Consider the following 12,117-nt stretch of genomic DNA (forward strand, 5'->3'; position numbering starts at 1 on the left):
TATTTCCTACAGTGATTTCTAATGTTGATATTCTATTTGATTTCTTTTAGACAGTACATGTTACTCCTCGTATGGAGTACTATCCACATTCAAAAAGAGCATATCTGATGTTCTCTCCAGCTTTTTTTTTTTTTAAGATTTTATTTATTTATTTATGAGAGACACACACACACACACACACACAGAGAGAGAGAGAGAGAGAGAGAGGCAGAGACGCAGGCAGAGGGAGAAGCAGGCTCCATACAGGGAGCCAACGTGGGACTTGATTCCCCCATCTCCGGGATCTGCCCCTGGGCCGAAGGCGGTGCTAAACCACTGAGCCACTGGGGCTGCCCTCTCTCCAGCTTCTATGCCAATTTTTATCCCCTAGACTTCATTTACTTATTGAAATGGTGATAATTTACATAAAGGAAAACTTAAGTAAATAAATTTACATAAAGGCTTTTTTTTTTAAAGATTTTATTTATTTATTTATTTGACAGAGAACAAGCACAAACAGGAGGGGCTGTAGAGAGAGAAGGAAAAGCAGGCTCCCTACCAAGCAGGGAGCCCAACATGGGGCTCAATCCCAGGACCCCGGGATCGTGACCTGAGCTGAAGGAAGATGCTTAACCAACTGAGCCACCCAGGCGCTCCTACATAAAAGTTTTCAACAAGGAGCTGTTTTAAACTATCTAGACTGTAAAACAAATTGCAGTTCTACTTGCCATTTCTTAATCTTACTTTTTTTATGGTACAAATGATACTTTAAAAATAATAAATGACATTTAAAAACTAAAATTTCGGGCAGCCCAGGTGGCTCAGCGGTTTAGCACGGCCTTCAGCCCAGGACCTGATCCTGGAGACCAGGGATCGAGTCTCATGTCAGGCTCCCTGCATGAAGCCTGCTTCTCCCTCTGCCTGTGTCTCTGCCTGTCTCTCTCTCTCTCATGAATAAATAAATAAAATCTTTAATAAATAAATAAATAGTAAAATTTCTCCTCACACTACTTCATCAGGGAACAAAGGAACAAAGGCCTAGTGCAGCAGAACATTTCCTCCTATTCCCTGCCACATTAGCTGCTCCAGTACTGTCACTTCTGTCAATGTTATTTGTATGGGGAATCTGCCCAAAGCGGAGGCTGGGCCTGGAGCACAGGCTGGGTGGTGGTGACCCTTAGATCTAGTCCTTACATCTGAATCTAGGGTGCAGTAGATGTAGAAGGGAAGCAGTTTACAGACCTCATTGCTTTGGTATGGATCTAGCCATTCAATTATCCAGGCTTCAGGATTTTTGCTGTACTTGAGTGCCATCTAAGTATCACTATTTACTTGATATTTTTACTAGTTGACTCACATTTACTTCACTTGAGTGAAATCATAGGTTTAACTTGTTGCATTTTTCTAATACTGATTAAAATAATTTTGTAACTATCAAAATAAATGTAAGTCAATATAGTCCATCTGAAGCTTTCTGACTGTTTGGGGGTACACTGGTACGGAAAGACTTTAGGCCTACAAAAATCTGTAGTCATTAGGCAGAGGTCAATTAGATCCTGGTTTCCAGTGTTGAATTCTGAATGAGAAGCCTGCTGAAGTCTGTGACTAGCTAGCTAAATATTTAGCTAAATATTTGTCTGTTGTTCTTGGTGAAGATTACTTTTGATTGTATCAATGGAACTTTGGCAAAAAAAGCAAAACAAAACAAAAACCTTCTAGAATTGCATTCTGCTGTCTTTCTTACTCCTATATAAAGGCTGAGGCAAAACATAACTGGTGCTCTCTGACACTGTCTCTGTTTAGGAAGGTCTTTTTTTTTTTTTTTTAAGATTTTATTTATTTATTCATGAGAGACACACAGAAAGAGGCAGAGACACAGGCAGAGGGAGAAGCAGGCTCCATGCAGGGAGCCCGATGCAGGACACGATCCTGGGATTCCAGGATCACGCCCTGGGCCGAAGGCAGGCACTAAACCACTGAGCCACCCAGGGATCCGGGAAGGTCTTCTTTTTTAAAGTACTCTCTACATCCAACATGGGGGTCAAACCCACAACCCCAAGATCAAGAGTTGCAGACTCCACCGTGTGAGCCAGCCAGGTGCCCCCCAGAAGGTCTTCTAGTCTCTTTTGAAGAGAGAAGACAGTCAAGGAGTAGTGTCCTCTTGGTGGAGGCTTATTTTTATTTTCCTTTAACATTCTTTGGAAAAGTAATTTTAAAATTTTATACTTACACTTGATCTCAATTTCTAAAAATTATATAGGTTATAATGTCATTTAATAAGCTTTGGAGTGGGGCGCCTGGCTGGCTTACATAGAAGAACATGTGACTCTTGATCGTGGGGTTGTGAGCTCCAGCCCAAGATAGGGTGTGGAGATTACTTACAGAATTTTTTTAAAAACTAAAAAAATAATAAGCTTTGAGGGAAGCAATATATTATGATCTATTATGACCATGACCTATTATGTCAAGAACTTGAAATTTTCAAAGTACTAGGCTGGTCATTATCCTCCACAGTAAGTTAAGAAATTAATGATCAAGAATATGTACAATCCGGGATCCCTGGGTGGCGCAGCGGTTTGGCGCCTGCCTTTGGCCCGGGGTGCGATCCTGGAGATCCGGGATCGAGTCCCACGTCGGGCTCCCGGTGCATGGAGCCTGCTTCTCCCTCTGCCTGTGTCTCTGCCTCTCTCTCTGTGTGTGACTGTCATAAATTAAAAAAAAAAAAAAAAAAAAAAGAATATGTACAATCCAGGGGCACCTGGGTGGCTCAGTTGGTTAAGTATCCAATTCTTGATTTTGGCTCAGGTCATGATCTCAAGGATTGTGAGATCAAGCCCCATGTTGGATTTCAAGCTAGACACACACACACACACACACACACACACACACACACACGTACAACTTGGCAATCTGGTTATCTCAGAAAAAACGGGACCAGATAGGTGGAGAAAAGGACTTATTTAATTTAATTGTAATTTATAAGGCTCTATCTCTTATGGTCAGTAAGAAATGCCAACAATTTTCCTGAATATCTAATACTACTCACGTGTGTTTCCTTCACTCATCCATCAGTCATCATTTGATCCCCTGTCTATTGCAAAGCAAATACAACTTTGCAGTGTTTCTTTAATCAAGAATATGTTTGCAGTAGAAAATGGAATTTATTCACTTAAATTGGAGTTGAACTTTGATAGCCTTGATTTAACAAGACTGATCTTTTTACATAACCTGATGTCCCTTCTGATAGTCAATTAGGAAACCTCAGACCTTGTGTCTACTGTCTTCTTATTGACTGTGCAAGTAAAATAAAATAGTAATTCCAATAAATGTACATCTAAATATTTCCCGAAACCTGGACCCTGGACAAGGTGAGGCTGTAGTGCACTCAGCTGGCAAAACTGCCTTCAGAGGCAAAGGAGCTGCTCTGGATGGACTCCTCGATAACCCAAAAGAAGTGAAAGGCAGCCAGCTGATCCTTTGGGACCTCCAGCAGGAATCTTCCTGTCTTCCCTATCTCTAAATTGGGGTTAATTGCTGAATCTGTTGGACTTACTGAAGCAGAAAATGAATGGAAAGTCTACCAAATTAACTACATGAGATTCTCAGGTTAAAAAGTAGAGTCAGGGAATGCATTTCCATATGAATTTAGCTTAATGAGATCAGAGGCTATCTGATAGAGAGAAGTATGCTTGTGGTACAGCAGGAAATCACTGAGGGATCAACTCTCGCGGGGGTTCAGATTGAAGCATAATTACTAAATTTTCTTTTGGGGTGCCTTTGTTCCAACTTTGGTGGCCTTCCTTCTTTGCAGGGACCCTGCTTCCTAGAGGTAAAAACTGTGGAGGGTGTTGGATGGTACAGAGAATAAATGATTTATCTCAGAATGTCTGCATATGAATGCTTTGCTTGAGTGGAGGGAGAGTTCCCTGGGCAATCTCTTAGGTCAACAAGTATGAATGAGGTCTCAAAGCTTCCCAGGGAACTCCAAATAATTCAGTTTGTAGGTAGATTCCTTCGGCCCCTAGAAGCATTAACATCCTCACCTTTGCTCCATCCTGACCTCTGCCTTCAAGAGGGGCTTTTTATCTCTCTATAATAAATCTCCAGATTTGGGGCTCAAGTTGGAAGATGATACAAGCTAACTAAAATAATGGTAAAAAGTCTGGTTAAAAAGACTTAAACACTCAAGAAAATTGGAAAAGAGACAACAGCCCACAACGCTTCTTAAATTGGAAAGCAAAAGGGGAAATGATGACAAAATTGACAGATGGGAGAAAGCTTAGTCCTAAATGGGGAGTGGGGAAAGCCGATGAGCAACCCAGTTATGCTGCAGAACAAGCGGAAGCCTCAGGAATTGGAAGCATCAGGTTCCTTTGGACACGGGATGGGAGACATGAACCCATGAACATGGGTTGAAAATCCTTTGCAAAAGCAGTTAGAAATCTCCAGAGCAGAGAGGAGCAGGCACATTTCTGCACTGGGGCACCTCCAGCTTGCTGAATTGCAGCATCGGCCAGTAAGGACCAGCCCTTTCCCCACCCTGGATTATAACCTTGTGGCTGCAGGGAAAACACAGGAATATGGGCAGCCCAAGTGGTTTAGCGGTTTAGCGCCGCCTTTAGCCCAGGGCATGATCCTGTGGTCTTGGGATCAAGTCCCATGTCGGACTTCTTGCATGGAGCCTGCTTCTCCCTCTGCCTGTGTCTCTGCCTCTCTGTGTCTCTCATAAATAAATAAAGTCTTAAAGGAAAGAAAAGAAAGAAAAGAAGAAAAAAGAAAAGAAAGAAAAGAAAAGAAAAGAAAAGAAAAGAAAAGAAAAGAAAAGAAAAGAAGAAGAAAACACAGGAGTAAAAACAGACCAAGTGACACATCAGGCTGAAATTGCTAGAAACCTCCAGGAAGTAAAGGAGGAAAAAGAAACCCAGGGATCAGAAAAAGCCCATAGGCCTGTTAATTAGACTTAGAGTGACTAGGAAATCCGGAGTGTCCCACAAGAATGAGAACTCCTTGAATGTGAAGAAGTGAGGAAGAATCATATATGGTCAAAAGCAACTGGCCAGGGTCTCAGGCACAGGGGCATGAAGAAAAATGGCAGCCACGTCTCCAGATGCTCATACATTTGCAGGATTTACTCTCTAATATTTATGAGGCCAACCAGAGGCCGAGGAGCAAACCTGGTCCTGTCCTTATCAAGAAGCCCTTCTCAGGATCCTGGGGTACAGGTGAGGGGACAGTGGCTTCTCAGGTCCTTCCTCTGCACATGCGGCTGACTTCGCACCTCCTGAGACCAGCCTCAGGCCTGCACCATCCGTATTCACATGTGATCTACCCGGAGGGTCCTCAGGTACCTGAATGGGAGCCCCGGGACACGCAACCTCCAAAATCAAGTACATTCATTTCCTGTTTCCTACCTTTCTCTTAGCAGCCCCCAGGTCCCAACAGGGATCAGCCTCCTCTGACTCTGATTCAGATCCTGAAATTAAAGAAAATCAGAACCTGGATTCCATTTCTGTCTGGAAGATAATGGTTCATGATTCTTTCCTTTCCTGGCCCAATGCGATGAGAAAAAATATGACATTAAATGAAGACAAAAGAAAGAAAAAGATGTCAGGAATTCTTCCCCTGATCCAAATAGGTAGGCAACTTTCTCTCCTTCATGCTGGCTCCTCTAGAGGTTTATTCTCCAAACATAGTGAAGTAGTAGGTTTCTGGATTGAGGGTCTTCATGAAGGTATGCCAGAAATTTGGTGGTTAATACAGAGAACTCTGGTTTTACGGTCTCATCTGTTAGACTTGGGGTAGGGCTAAGCTGACACTGAAAGGTCTACTTGCTACCCCACAGAGAAGACTTTGCATTGCCCTAGGGATTTATTTTTCTGTTCTCTTTGCTGCCGCATCACCAGGCCTGGCCCAGGCCTACCACAGGCATATGGTGGACAACCTATTCTGTTACTGTTAGAACCAAATCCAGAGTTCAGTTTGGGTCATATTAAGTTTAATATTCAGGTAGGGATGTTGACTAGGCAGTTATATGGTATACAGGAGTCTGGGGAGCCTGGGGTGGGCACAGAAGAAATCAGGTCATAAAACCTCAATTTGAGAGTCATTGGCATACATATGACATTTCAATCATTTGACTGAACAGAATCAGTTAGGGAGGGATGTAAAATTATATGAGACCGGGTGGCAGATTGAGTCCTGAGGTACTCAAAATTGAAAGGTCGGATGGGACGCCTGGGTGGCTCAGTGGTTTAGTGCCTGCCTTTGGCCCAGGTGTGATTCCGGAGTCCCGGGATTGAGTCCCACATCAGGCTCCCTGCATGGAACCTGCTTTTCCCTCTGCCTGTATCTCTCTCTCTCTCTCTCTCTCTCTCTGTGTGTGTGTGTGTGTGTGTCTCTCATGAATAAATAAATAAAAATCTTTAGAAAAAAACAAACAAACATTGATAGTTCAGCAAAGGACCCAGAGTCCACCAAGAAGTCTGAGGAGAGGCCAGTGAAATAAGTGACAAACCAAGGTAATACAGGGTTTCAAGGAAGCCATGTGCAACTGTTCAAACGCTAATGAAAGATCAAGTCCACTATTAAGCATCAACCACTGGTTTGCATAATGAGTGCTACTGGTGAGGTTGACCAGAGCAGTCTCAGCCGTGAGGATAGAAGCTTGATTTGTGTGGATTAAAGAGAAAGTGAGGAGTTAAGATTCCATAAGTAGTGAGGTTGGTAGGATCTCAAAATCTATCTACAATAACTCCCAGAAATGCTACATAAATTATAACAAAGAATGTTATAATTCTTTAAATTCAAAATAGCTATTTTAAATTCATAGCTGAGGGGATCCCTGGGTGGCTCAGCAGTTTAGTGCCTGCGCACCTGCCTTCAGCCCACAGTGTAATCCTGAAGTCCTGGGATCGAGTCCCACATCAGGCTCCCTGCATGGAGCCTGCTTCCCTCTCTGTCTCTCTCTCTCTGTATCTCTCATGAATAAATAAGTAAAATTAAAAAAAAAATAAATTCATAGCTGAACTTGCAAGGAAGAAGGGGTATAGCAGATGGCCATGAGGAAGAAGGAGGTGAAAATGAGACCAGTAAACATACAAGCTGACTCCACAGCTACCTATGGGTTTAATAGTTCAGTAACCCAGGGGCTTTATTTTTAAAACATTACCTTCTTATTTTGGAATAATTTGGGGTTTGCTGAGAAGTTGCAAAGATAGTACACAGGGTTCCTGTACGTACCCCTCACCCAGTTTCCCTCATGGTTAACATCTTGGGAGTCCAGCTCCCCAGAGAGGTTTGGAGTTTGAATTTCTTTTACTAATAAAGTCCTCCAAACCCCAAAGTGAGAACTTAAAATAAGAATGTGTCTGAGTGGGCAGCCCAGGTGGCTCATCAGTTTAGCGCCACCTTCAGCCCAGGGCATCATCCTGGGGTCCCGGGATCAATTCCTGCATCGGGCTCCCTGCATGGAGCCTGCTTCTCCCTCTGCCTGTGTCTCTGCCTCTCTCTCTGCGTCTGTTATGAATGAATAAATAAAATCTTAGAAAAAAATATGGACACATGGAAACAAGGCACCACGCAAGAGATTCAGTACTTACAACGAACAGTAGGATTCAGTGGCTGTGAACTTCAGATGATAGAAAGGCTATCTGAAAGACAACCTGAAATAAGAACAATTTAAAATGACTAAGACCTACAAGACTTGAATCCCTGAGAAAAGAATGAGACAGCGGAGGAGGGAGAACAATTTCAGAAGGGGCTGGGTGGGTGGAGAACAGAGCTCCTCCTCCTTTCTCCAGCCATTGCTCTTGTCTCCCCTTCTTGCCTCCTCCCCTCCTTCCTTCTTGTAACCACCATAAAGGAGGGACAGGAGCCAAAAATTCTACTGGAGCTTAACAAGGAATATTCACAAGTATGTGTATCTTTCAGAAAAAGAGGGACAATATTTAATTATTATCAGACCAGTACCTTGCTAAGAATGACAGCCAGTGAGAAACCAAAGGTTAGAGGCTAAAAGGAACTTAAACGAGACACAGCAATAGTCTCTGAGCTGCTGTGTTTCCAATTCGTTATACAGTTTTCCAGCCCTTAATTCCCCAAGTCGGCCAGTGCAATTTTACAGGCCCCAGCTCTCAGGGAGTATGGGATTTGACAACTTCCTTTTGCTTACAAGATCCAAGCCTTCGTGCTTTCCACGTTATGAAACACCTCGAAGGGGGCTCTGCTGCAAAGGGCTTGCAAGGCTCACTTCCCCTGGGACGTCTTCATTCCTGTGTCACATTGAGCTCTGTGTTTATGTCAGTGAGCTCACCTTCACGAAATTCCTCTGGCTGTACACCTGGAGTCTAGAGATTGGCAGCTTTATCAACGTTCCCGGTTAGGAGCTTCTCATCACATCCCATTTCTCTTCCAGCGGTGTTACTTTTCCTTTCTTTGGGGCACTTTCATCTTTGCTGGACAATTCTCTTTCCATCATCCATTTTCCATCATCCATTTCCAAATGTCATGTGGGTTTATTACGGGGAGACAGAGTGTCAACTGTGGTGTCTCCAGACTAGATGGGGGCCACCAAATGTGGGGAGCCCCAATGGGGTGGAAGCTAGAAGTGTGGGCAGTGAACTGATTCACCCAAGGCAGAACAAAGGAGATAGGAATGCACTGAATCCACTGCAGAGGAGCCCAGGGCAGGACAGAAAAGGAAAGACTGCGGCAAGGTGGGGGTGGGGGTGGGGGAGTGAGGTAGTTCAGTGAGGAAGGTGAGACGGTTTGGGAACATATGGAATTTTGGTCTGGGTGTAAGCAACCCATTGGTCAGCTAGGGCTTATGGATATTTTGAGGTGGGTCACCTAATGGGCCTGTTTGTACTCCGTCGGGGTTGGGGGGGATTGGGAGTCACTCTGGGCCCTTCTACCTTACTCAGGTTTCCATTGCTCAAGGTGGTTGGCTAAAAGCAGACTCTGTAGCAACTACATACCTGGCAGGTTGGGGGATCTGAATAACAGATGCACAGCGCTGACTCATCAACAGACTTCGAAGGAATCGATGTGATTGGCCCCTAATCAGGATGTAAATCTGTTATTTCCCTAGTGTTTCCAGGACTGTGAGATTTGTACTATACTTACAAGTAATATACTGTGGTAACAGAAATTGGCACTGCATTGTTGGGGGACTGGTCTTCATGTAACTAGACTGCTGTCCCTGAGATTTGTATGTATCAGAACCATGCCAAATAAGCATTGCCGGGACTCATTTTGTGTCCAGAAAATGATCAAATTGGTTTCTGGTAGAAGAGGTTATCAATATAGAAGTTTTTTTTTTTAAAGAGTTTATTTATTTATTCCTGAGAGACACACAGAGAGAGGCAGAGACATAGGCAAGGGGAGAAGCAGGCTCCCTGTAGGAGCCCCACACCGGACTCAATCCCAGGACCCCAGGATCACACCCTGAGCCGAAGGCAAACACTCAACCACTGAGCCACCCAGGTGCCCCAGAACCACTCCTTTTGATGGTAGACTCAGGAATGGAATTGAAATTGTTTTAATTAACTGGATACTTAAAGTTCTTGACTAGTAAAACATTGTGATCAAGTGATGAAACAGATAAACAGCTCCCTCAGGCCAGAATTTAGGCAGTCCCTTAAGGCAGATCCACAATTCTATATATAACATCCCACTTTTTCCATTACAAATATAAGTGTGCGTTCCTGTACATACATATGAAAAATTTTAAAATCTTCAGAATACTATGCAAAAAGATATGTGACAAAAAGTTAAGACCTGAAGACAAAAAAAAAAAAAAAAGGGACCAAATTTTTGCTGTGAACAGAAACAATATGTTCATGTTCCTACTAATGGCTTGCTTTCAGAATCAAGTAGGTTTTGAAACTTCATTTAAAAGCCTACAGGAAATCAGAATAATGTTATAGTGTAGTTAATAGTGAGTAAGGTACAGGGGAGGTTAGGTAGGAAGAGACAGTATGGGGCCACAAGAGGAGAAGAGAGTGAGGCAGGGGCCTATGTAACCAGGTTTCTAGAAATTCCAGATGTGGAGAAATAAATATGATATTTCCAAGAACACCTTGTTTGCTCTCATGATAGTTACAAGTCCATCGTGTTTGTTCTAAATATAGACATATATATATATATATATATATATATAGAGAGAGAGAGAGAGAGAGAGAGAGAGAGAGATTCACAAATCTTCCATGGTACTGACAAGAAATTTACCAAGTTTCTGGATCAGTTTCCTATAAAAACCAACCATAAAAAGCCCTCATTGGCAACCAATTCTGGACCCTTTTGTTCTGGAGTGCTTTCCTTTTCTGTTCTTACCTTCACTTCATAAACTTTCACTTCACTTCACTCTTTTGTGTCCATCAGATTCATTCATTCTTCCACTCTGTGAGATAAGAACCCTGGAATCCTGCAACAATAGTATTGCACTATGTGTTATATTGCATTATAGCATATTATGTCTACTATTGTGTTTTACTGTACAATGTTAACTTCTTTGTTTTGATAATTGTAGTGTTATTATGTAAGATGTTGACATTAGGGAAGCCAAGTGAAAGGTGGTATACAAGAACTATCACTATTTTTACAATTCTTGTCAGTCTAAAATCATGTCACAATTTTAAAAGTTTGGAAATCTCATTGGAAGAAGAGCACTCTGATGAATGGGTACTTATACATTAAAAAAAGTTTGTATCTATGAAAAGCTACATGAGTTTCCTCATTTGTCTTTTTGTTTCCTCATTTGTCTTTAAAGAGTAGTTAGTTGCCTTTCTTTTTCTTTCTTTCTTTCTTTCTTTCTTTCTTTCTTTCTTTCTTTCTTTCTTCTTTCTTTCTTTCTTTCTTTCTTTCTTTCTTTCTTTCTTTCTTTCTTGATTTTATTTATTTATTCATGAGAGACACACAGAGAGAGGCAGAGACATAGAGGGAGAAGCCAGCTCCTCACAGGGAGCCCCATGTGGGACTCGATCCCCGGACCTGTACCAGGCCTTGAGCCGAAGGCAGACACTCAACTGCTGAGCCAGCCAGGCATCCCTGCCACGTTTTTTCTACTTCACCTAATCTCAGGATGCTTTTTGGGACAGTCTGAATGGACTTCATTGGGATGCCAACTGAACTTCAGTGGAGGTGTAGAAAATGCATACTGATGAGGTTTTTTTTTTTTGAAATCCGTTACATTTCACTATTATCTTCCTCTTCTAAAAATTTTTGTTTTTATTTTGTGAATAGATAACATTTATAAGATTTAAAGTTTACGGGTGCCTGGGTGGCCCAGTGGGTTAAGCATCTAACTCTTGATTTCAGCTTGGGTCATGATCTCAGGGTTGCCCTGCCTTGGGTTCCACACACAGAGTGGAATCTGCTTGGAATTCTCTCTCTCTCTCTCTGCTCCTCTTCTCACTCTCATGCTCTCTCTCTCTCTCTCTGAATAAATAAATAAAAGTGTTAAAGAAAATATTAAAGTTTAAAAGGTACAAAAGTATATGCAGTGAAGAGTCACTCTATCTTGTCTTCACTGCCAGCCTAATTATTCTCTTCAGATCAACCAATGATATTAGTTCATTCTGTATCCTTCAAATATATATATATATGTTAATGCATAAGCAAGGAAATCATATCCAATTTACAGAAAATGAAAGATACTTAACTTTTCTGCACCTCTCTCTGTCCTTCCCTCTCTCTCTCTTTTGCTTAATATATTTGGAGATTTCATTTCCATGTGAGTACATAATCTTGATCCTTCCTGAGGTCTGCATTGCATTCTACTGAATGGTGACACAGTTCATTTCACTGATCCCCTTCAATGGATATTTTGACAGTTCTCCTCTTTTGCTATTACACAACACTGCCCCAAACAGCTTTGCACCATCATCATTTGCACATGTGCAGATATCCATAAGACGTGCAATTCAAGGGTCAGGAAGTGAAATTGTAATTTAGAAGGGGGTTATTTTATTATATGTACTTTTGGATATGGAGTAATACACACTGTACAAAATGTAAAAGAAAAGGGCAAGTGGTTACAAAGAAGTCTTTCTCATACCCCTTTCCCTTCCTCAGAGGTAAGGTAATCACTGCTACTTGCTTCTTTGCTATGGGCCATATTTTTGGCCATTTTAATCCATT

Source organism: Vulpes vulpes, chromosome 3 (genome assembly GCF_048418805.1).
Source record: "Vulpes vulpes isolate BD-2025 chromosome 3, VulVul3, whole genome shotgun sequence".
Taxonomy (NCBI): domain Eukaryota; kingdom Metazoa; phylum Chordata; class Mammalia; order Carnivora; family Canidae; genus Vulpes; species Vulpes vulpes.